The sequence below is a fragment of the Marmota flaviventris genome, chromosome 13 (assembly GCF_047511675.1).
Source record: "Marmota flaviventris isolate mMarFla1 chromosome 13, mMarFla1.hap1, whole genome shotgun sequence".
NCBI lineage: Eukaryota > Metazoa > Chordata > Mammalia > Rodentia > Sciuridae > Marmota > Marmota flaviventris.
Genome location: NC_092510.1, coordinates 92,723,019 through 92,731,151, shown reverse-complemented (window position 1 = coordinate 92,731,151; position 8,133 = coordinate 92,723,019). Strand labels below are relative to the sequence as shown.

The 8,133-nt window shown below is 41.4% G+C and overlaps 1 long non-coding RNA gene across 1 annotated transcript; it reads left to right on the top strand.

The window, feature by feature from the left end:
- The first annotated feature begins 1,615 nt into the window (after positions 1-1,615).
- On the top strand, positions 1,616-4,573 carry LOC139701533 (uncharacterized). Its single transcript, XR_011704056.1, has 2 exons — positions 1,616-1,803; positions 3,944-4,573. It is a non-coding gene; the product is annotated as an uncharacterized lncRNA (long non-coding RNA).
- The last annotated feature ends 3,560 nt before the right edge of the window (positions 4,574-8,133 follow it).

Here is an 8,133-nt window from a genome sequence, read left to right as displayed (position 1 = left end):
CATGCTCTTGAATCTTTGTGTTTCATGTAACAAGAGAATGGAATGACTTAGTGCTCAAGAGTGCACACTCTGGGGGAAGACAGACCTTGGTGTAAATCCTGTCTCTGTTGATCATTAGCTAAGGGGGGAGTTGCAAAACATGTCATTGCTCACTGCACCAACAACGACAGCAATAGGAATAGCAAAAAGACTAAGCCTGTATTGATTGTTAACCTCCTGCTTAGGCACTGCATTAAAAGTGCTTTTCTTATCTCATTGAATTTTCACTGTTTTCTAAGATAAATTAGGACACTTATTTGAGGTTTAAAGAGAACAATTTAAATAATTTGTCCAAGGTAGCTCAGCAAGTAAGTGGAAAAGCTCAGACCTGAATTCTGGTCTATCTGATTGAATACTTACTTACCCAATTGATATCAGCGAATCTCAGATGCTATTGATCTGTGGGGACAGCTTCTTCTCTTTATGGGATAGAAATGAAATTCAGGGTTGTAGGCAACTGAGGGTAGACTTTTGGAGTCACAATAAATGGAACTGAAAAGCCCTGCAATGGCCCATGGGGGAATATTTACCAGGTTTGGAAGCCTCAGATTGTTATTAGTGGGAACAGAGACTAATTGTCCCTGAATCCCTAAAGACAGAAGGTGCACTACTGTTTTCACATGAGATTTCTGTTCTTCTTGTAGATTCTCCAAGAGTGTTCCTCTTGACAGTCACCTTGGGATGCTGCTCTGTGCTTGCTACTACTATACCTAGTCAATCTGTGACTCAAGTGGAAAAACTGGGGTAAATGACCACAAGGAGACAGCTGAGAGGGGTCATCTATGCTCATCAGATCTTAACACTATCTTAGAAAGTATCTTGGCCAATGTTCCAACTTATTCTGTGTCATTCTTCTTATAATATGCAATTAGAGTGTCTACTGTGGAAAAGAAAAGTTTTAATTTAAATCAGTTTATCGGTTGCATCTGACTTACTTTGTTCAACATTTCGTTTGTGTGAGATTCACTGAGGTTTAGTGTGTATTGGTTTGTTCATTTTTTTTCTGTTTAAAATTCCTTTATATAAATATGCCATAATTTAAAAATCTATTATAGTATTGACATTTAGGATTTTCCCCCCAGTTTTGATCTATTAAGAATCCAGCTTATGTAAATATTATATATTTTTAAATATCTTTCGCTAAGTGTGTATATTCTTGGGAGTGGAATTACTTATATGTGAGCCAAGGAATGGAGATGCTGGTTGGGAGGAATATATTGATATAACCCAATGGCGTCTCAAGGATTTTCACGGATATATATTCCCATTTACAGCAAGAGAAGTTTTTAGTGCTTCAAATACACAGCAAGACTTGACTTGTTAGTCTTTTAAATTTTATTTTTTTATTTTTGGTGCTGGGGCCTTGTGCATGCTAGGCAAGCACTCTAACACTAAGTCCCCACCCTGTGGCTAACCACCATCTTTTAAATTTTAGCTATGCTGAGAGGTGTGATATAGTATCTCATGATGATCTTATTTTTTATGTTTTTTTTTTTGGGGGGGGGCGGGTGCACCCAGAAGTGCTTTACCACTGAGCTACATCCCCAGGCCTTTTTATTTTTTTGAGAGAGAGAGGATCTCAGTAAGTTGCTGAAAGTCACATAAAGTGGCTGAGGTAACCTCAAGCCTCTGATCTTCCTTCCTTAGCCTCCCAAGTCTTTGGGATTACAGGTGTGTGCCATTATTCCTGGCTTTAATTCATGTTTCTTGGACATCAACTGAATTTGGACATCTTTGGAATTTGCTCATTTGGAGATCTTCTTGGTGAGGCAGCTATTCCAATCCTCTTCTTCTCTGTTGCATTTTCTCCTTTTTTTTTTTTTGCCTTGATTTGACGTTTGGATTTGATTTTGTTGCTGAAGATAGAAAGGAAGAGAGAGTTGCCTTTCACCATCTAAATGATATATGTTTCTTATTATAATATTAACATGTTTTAATTGGTATACATATATAAATTTATGGGATTCGCTGTGGTATTTCCAACCTGGGGGTGTTCTGTGTTGATGTGTCCGTCCACCCTCTACCCTCTCTCTGCCCTTGCCCTAGTCCCCTTTCTAGCTCCTAATAGTCATTTTTCTATTTTCAGGTCATTTTTTTCCTCTTTAGTTTCTACAAATGAAATAAAACACACAACACTGGTCTTTCTGTTCCTGGTTTCACTTACTATGATGATGACCAGTTTCATCCGTTTTTCTACAAGGGACAGGATTTCAGATATATTTTGAAGAATGATAATTCTTTCATGTTTTTGTTTTTGTGTTCTTAGTGCCACTAGAGTCATGGCATTTTTACTTTTTTTTAATTTAAGTATAATCTGTCTATTTGCTTCCTTTATGGTCAGTAATTTTTGTGTTTTGTTTGGCCAAATATGTAATATATTATCCTATGTTATTTTCTAAAAGGCCATTTTACCTTTTTATACTTATATCTATGATACCTCTGGAAATAATTTTTATTCATGGTGTAAATTATAATTATTTTTGTCCGATATTGATACTGATTATTCCAGCACCATTATTGAAAAAGGAATCCTTTCTTTACTGCTTGTAGTATCACCTTTGCCGTTAAGCAGGCAATCATACAGGTGGAGTCTGTTTGTTCCCTTGGCTAATATAACACCACACTGCTACAATTACAGTATATTTATTTTTTTCTTTTTTAATACACTTACAATTTATTACTATCAGACACTTTATATCCTCCCATCCATCCATCCAATCAGCCTGCCAACCAACCATACATCTAACTATTCATCCTTCCTTCCTTCCTTCCATCCATCCATGACTCCAACTAGTGCTTTATCTGTCCATCTCTCTATTCATACATCCACCACCACCCCAACCCAATCAGCCAATAAAACAATTAACCAACATTAAGTGAAAAACTCCTGGGTATTAAGTTCTGTAGTAGGCACTGGGCATCCAAAATTAAATAAGATCCAGTCTGTTCTCACTTAAGATAGTTCATTGGCTAGGAGAAGTGCTTATAGCATAGAAGTTTGACATGTGTGGGACTTTGCTGTTTATCAGGGCCCTTGGTTCATTGTGGTTTGTTTCTTATAAAGAGATCAGGTGGGCCTTGGTTCAGCTTGGCTTGTGTTCTTAGAAGGAGAGAGCATAAGCTCTGATTCCATGTGACTTGCTTCATTATATGATTATATCCTCTCATATTTAGTTGATAATTATAGTGAAACATTTTAATTCCCTTACCTCTCATTTTGGGCATGCTCTGCATGTATTTCTTGGGGCTTCCATTTAATGTGAGAAAGAGATGCCACTGTGATGTGAATCTATAGTACCACGACTTCAGTCATCTAATGATGCCGTTGCTGTACCTCTCCAACCCCTTCCCCTCAGTTACTGATTTTACAGTGTTTTTATGATATTTATATAATACCATAGAATAAAATTGGGGTGTTTTGATACATTACTCTCTAACATCTTGTAGAAAACAAAAGTAGCCCTAGCTACTTTGGTTATGAATTTGTTTACCAGGAGGGATCATTCTGTCTTCATCAAGATCTGAGTTCCTGTCTAATGTCCTTCAGTGCAACCTGAAGGACTCCCCTCACACAGGGCACATCTAGTCGGGTCCCACTCCTTGCACTCTAGTTTATCTCGTGCTGTGGTCTGAATGTGTGTATCTCTCCAAAATTCCTGTTATAGTTCAGCATCCATGCCACAGTATTGAGAGCTTGTTAGGTCAGGAAGCTCCCACACCAGAAATGGAATGTGCACGTGAAGAGAGCTAATCCATCATGTGCAAAGACCTGGTTTAGCTCCCAGCACGTGAGCACATGTGCACACACACACACGTACATTTGTCAAGCTGGGTGCAATGATGTATGGCTGTGATTTGATTAGCTTTTTTTTGTCTCTATGACCAAAACACTCAACAAGAACAGCTTGGAGGAGAAAAAGCTTCTCTGGGGCTCACAGTTCCAGAGGTCTCAGTTCATAGACTATTACATTGAGGAGGCCAAGCAGTCCCAGGTTAGAAGGGTCCTGGAATGCCAGTGTGCCTGCCATCCGGCTCTGCTTCCTCCATGTGGACAACCACCCCAGCCTAGCCTCCCAGCAGGACTCTGTGCCCAGCAGCTCATCCTCCCAAGACACCTCCACAGGGCAATCCCTGTGGACAGCAGCAAGGGCTGGAAGAAGCTGAGGAGGAGCATCACCAAATGCATTCAGTAACTGTGCTGCATACTTTGCTTCCATTGGCCAGTTCCAGAATAGAATGGCTCTAGTGGAAATGTAGAGCCCAGACAGAACCAATGGGCAGCCAGAAGACCCTGGGCTCTGTGGATGTTGAATCATGGTGTGGGAATGAGGTGTGCCGAATGGCTCAGGCGTCTCTGCACGGATTCCAGGCAGGAGCGCATCTGTAGCCACCAGGAGTCTTCTCTGCTTCCCCCCTGCAAAACACATCATAGAGACTTTACCCTGGGACGCTTCTCCTTCCCTGCTCTTTGGGAGAAATTTATTCTTAAATTAATTTTTCTCCACAAATGGTATAATAAAATTGATGTTTCAAAGATTTTCTTTAAAAAGGCAGTTTTTATTTGTTTGTTTGTTTGTTTGAAGAGGGAGGCCTCAAGGAAAATGCTGGAGCCCAGGAGCCACGCTCTCCAATGCCTGAAGCACTCACTGTGCCTCCCTGTCCTGCTCAGTGTAGACACTCACTCACCTTGAGCCAGTGTGGATGGGAACTCACTTGTCTTGAGCTGATATAGATGGGGACTTGATTCTCTTGACATAGTGTAGACAAAGGTTCTCCCCTTGAGCCAGGGTAGACTCGATTCATTTTGAGCTGGTCTCTTTGGTCAGAAGGAATCTTTACCTGGTCTTCAGGCCCCTTCCTGGAGTGTGTGGGGAGGGTGAGTCGCGGTGTTGGAGAAGACACTTTGGCAAGGCACTGGAGACTCCAGAGTTTCTATGTCTCTTTAAATGTAAACTCTGTAAGGTCTGAGATTCGACTCATCACAGACATTCAATAATTTTTTTATGTATGTAGGTGTATAAAGTTCTTTGTATTATTTTTTAAACTTGTTCTTTTTACATACACTTGGAAGAAAACTGTGTTTTGATATACTATACACACATGGAGTATAACTTCCCATTCTTGTGATTGTACATGGTGTGGAGTTTCCCTGCTCATGTATTCATATACGAACATAGGAAAGTTATGTCCGATTCATTAGAATCATTCATTAGAATCCTATTCCCACCTCCCTCCTTTCCCTTCATTTCCCTTTGTCTAATACACTGAGTTTCTATTCTTCCCTACTGCCCTCCTTATTGTGGGTTAGCCTCCACATATCAGAGATAACATTTGGACTTTGGTTTTATGCAACTGGACACAGTTTATTTATTTAATTTAGCATGATATTCTCCAGTTCTATCCATTTACTGGCAAATGCCATAATTTCATTCTTCTTCATGGGTGGGTAATATTCCATTGTGTGTATATAAACCACATTTTCTTTTTTTTTTTTGATTTATTTATTTTTAATTTTTTATTGTTGGTTGTTCAAAACATTACATAGTTCTTGATATATCATATTTCACACTTTGATTCAAGAGGGTTATGAACTCCCATTTTTACCCCGTATACAAATTGCAGAATCACATCAGTTACACATCCATTGATTTACATATTGCCATACTAGTGTCTGTTGTATTCTGCTGCCTTTCCTATCCTCTACTATCCCCCCTCCCCTCCCCTCCCCTTCCCTCTTCTCTCTCTACCCCCTCTACTGTCATTCATTTATCCCCCTTGTATTATTTTCCCCTTTCCCCTCACTTCCTCTTGTATGAAATTTTGTATAACCCTGAGGGTCTCCTTCCATTTCCATGCAATTTCCCTTCTCTCTCCCTTTCCCTCCCACCTCTCATCCCAGTTTAATGTTAATCTTCTTCTCATGCTCTTTGACCCTACTCTGTTCTTAGTTACTCTCCCTATATCAAAGAAGACATTTGACATTTGTTTTTTAGGGATTGGCTAGCTTCACTTAGCATAATCTGCTCTAATGCCATCCATTTCCCTGCAAATTCTATGATTTTGTCATTTTTTAATGCAGAGTAATACTCCATTGTGTATAAATGCCACATTTTTTTATCCATTCATCTATTGAAGGGCATCTAGGTTGGTTCCACAGTCTTGCTATTGTGAATTGTGCTGCTATGAACATCGATGTAGCAGTGTCCCTGTAGCATGCTCTTTTTAGGTCTTTAGGGAATAGACCGAGAAGGGGAATAGCTGGGTCAAATAGTGGTTCCATTCCCAGCTTTCCAAGAAATCTCCATACTGCTTTCCAAATTGGCTGCACCAATTTGCAGTCCCACCAGCAATGTACAAGTGTACCCTTTTCCCCACATCCTCGCCAGTGCCGCAGTCTGGCTGGGCACAAATCACTAGCCACTGAAGCAGGAACAAACTTTATTTTTAAACTGCAGGAAAACACTTCACACAGCTCCCGGGGAATCGTCCCGAACGCCACGAGGCTTGTCTAGGAACCCCCAGCCGGAAATATCTCTCCCGGAAATCCCTCCTCCTGCACTTCCCCAACCAATGGGAACTCTCGGGGAATCCCCGGAAATCCCCACGAGAACTCCAAAATAGTGCGAGAACTCAAAAGTTGCGGCAGAGGTGGATAGTAATGCCTCGCCTGTCAATCAATACTGTTGGCAAAATGCCAGGGGCCATACAGAATCAGCCGTGGCTCTCAGCATCTCTGCTGCAGTCCAGCTGCAGCAGAATAATCAGGGGGGGTGACGAATAACTTGTGTACGTTGATACAGCAGGAGTGGGAGCCCTTTATTGCAGGACAGGAGCAGTATTTATACATTCCACAGAGCTTATCTAATTAGCATAAACTAGATACATCAGTCAACCAATAAGGAATCTCTACACTTAATGGCTCGCTTTTGTTACTTCTCAAACCATTCCCTCTGGCATTTTGCCAGGCACCATCCAGACTTGTTTAAGAACTCTAACATTCCCCTGGCTAAATGCCAGGTGTTATTTTGACTTGTTTACAGACTCTAACATTTCCCCCTTTTGTTTAATTTAAATAACAACCATAGTGGTTTTTACAGAAACACCATAAATAACCTGCTACAAACAGAAAGGGAGGATACAAAATGCCACAATACCAAGCCAATTGATGGCTCCATGCAAGAAGCCCTTGGAAAAATTATACCAGCAATGACAGCGTTAGCAAACATACCGAGTTACAATTTGTTGTAGATTACAGTTTGTTGTCTCAGTCCAGATAAAGCAGTGTCTCAATAGATTAACTCACAGTCCAGGTAAATCACAGTCCAGGTAAGTTCTGCAGGCAGCTAGCTTAAATCACAGTCCAGGTAAGTTCTGCAGGCAGCTAGCCTAAGCTGTAGTAGCAGAAACAGCAACAGCTCCGAAGTCTCTTCCGTTTTTCAGCCGAAGTCTCCTCCGGTTTTCAGCAACACAGGAAATTCTTCCACTTTCGTTTTCACCGGCACTGGGACAAAGGCAGGAACTCCGGATGGCTAAAGAAAATCCTGTAGCATTCTACTAAGAAAACAACCTTCTGAACAATTTAGTACATTATCTCAAGGTTTTTTTGCATTTGAAATAGCATTAATAGTGCTCATTACTCATTAGCTTCTAGGTGTGGGAGAACCATTGTAGCTTAGTTATTGGCATTGAAAATGACCAAACATCAGGGACACCAGTAGCGTCTTCTGCTGGCTGTAGTGCCTGGGCAGCCCCAGATGGCCCTGGGGAGTGTCCCGGACTCAAACTGCTACTGGGCACAGGGAGCAAGAGCCTGCGAGACTGTGCCTCCAGGTCAGGTCTAGATTTGGGCTCCCGGCAGTGGAAGAGCCAGCTCCCCGGCCAGGAGGCGGGGAAGGGCCAGTCGCCGCCGCCTCTTGGAAAATCCTTGCCGCGCTGTGACTGGCTTGCACACTCGGCAGCCGCCTCTCTGCTTCACGCACCCTCCGGTAACGAAAAGTATTCAGTAATAGCCTTTTGCTGCAACTTTTTTCCTGATAATCCTTCTTCTTCTGAACTTTCTTTTTCTTTCTGACTAGAGTTCCTGGGCTTCTAGCA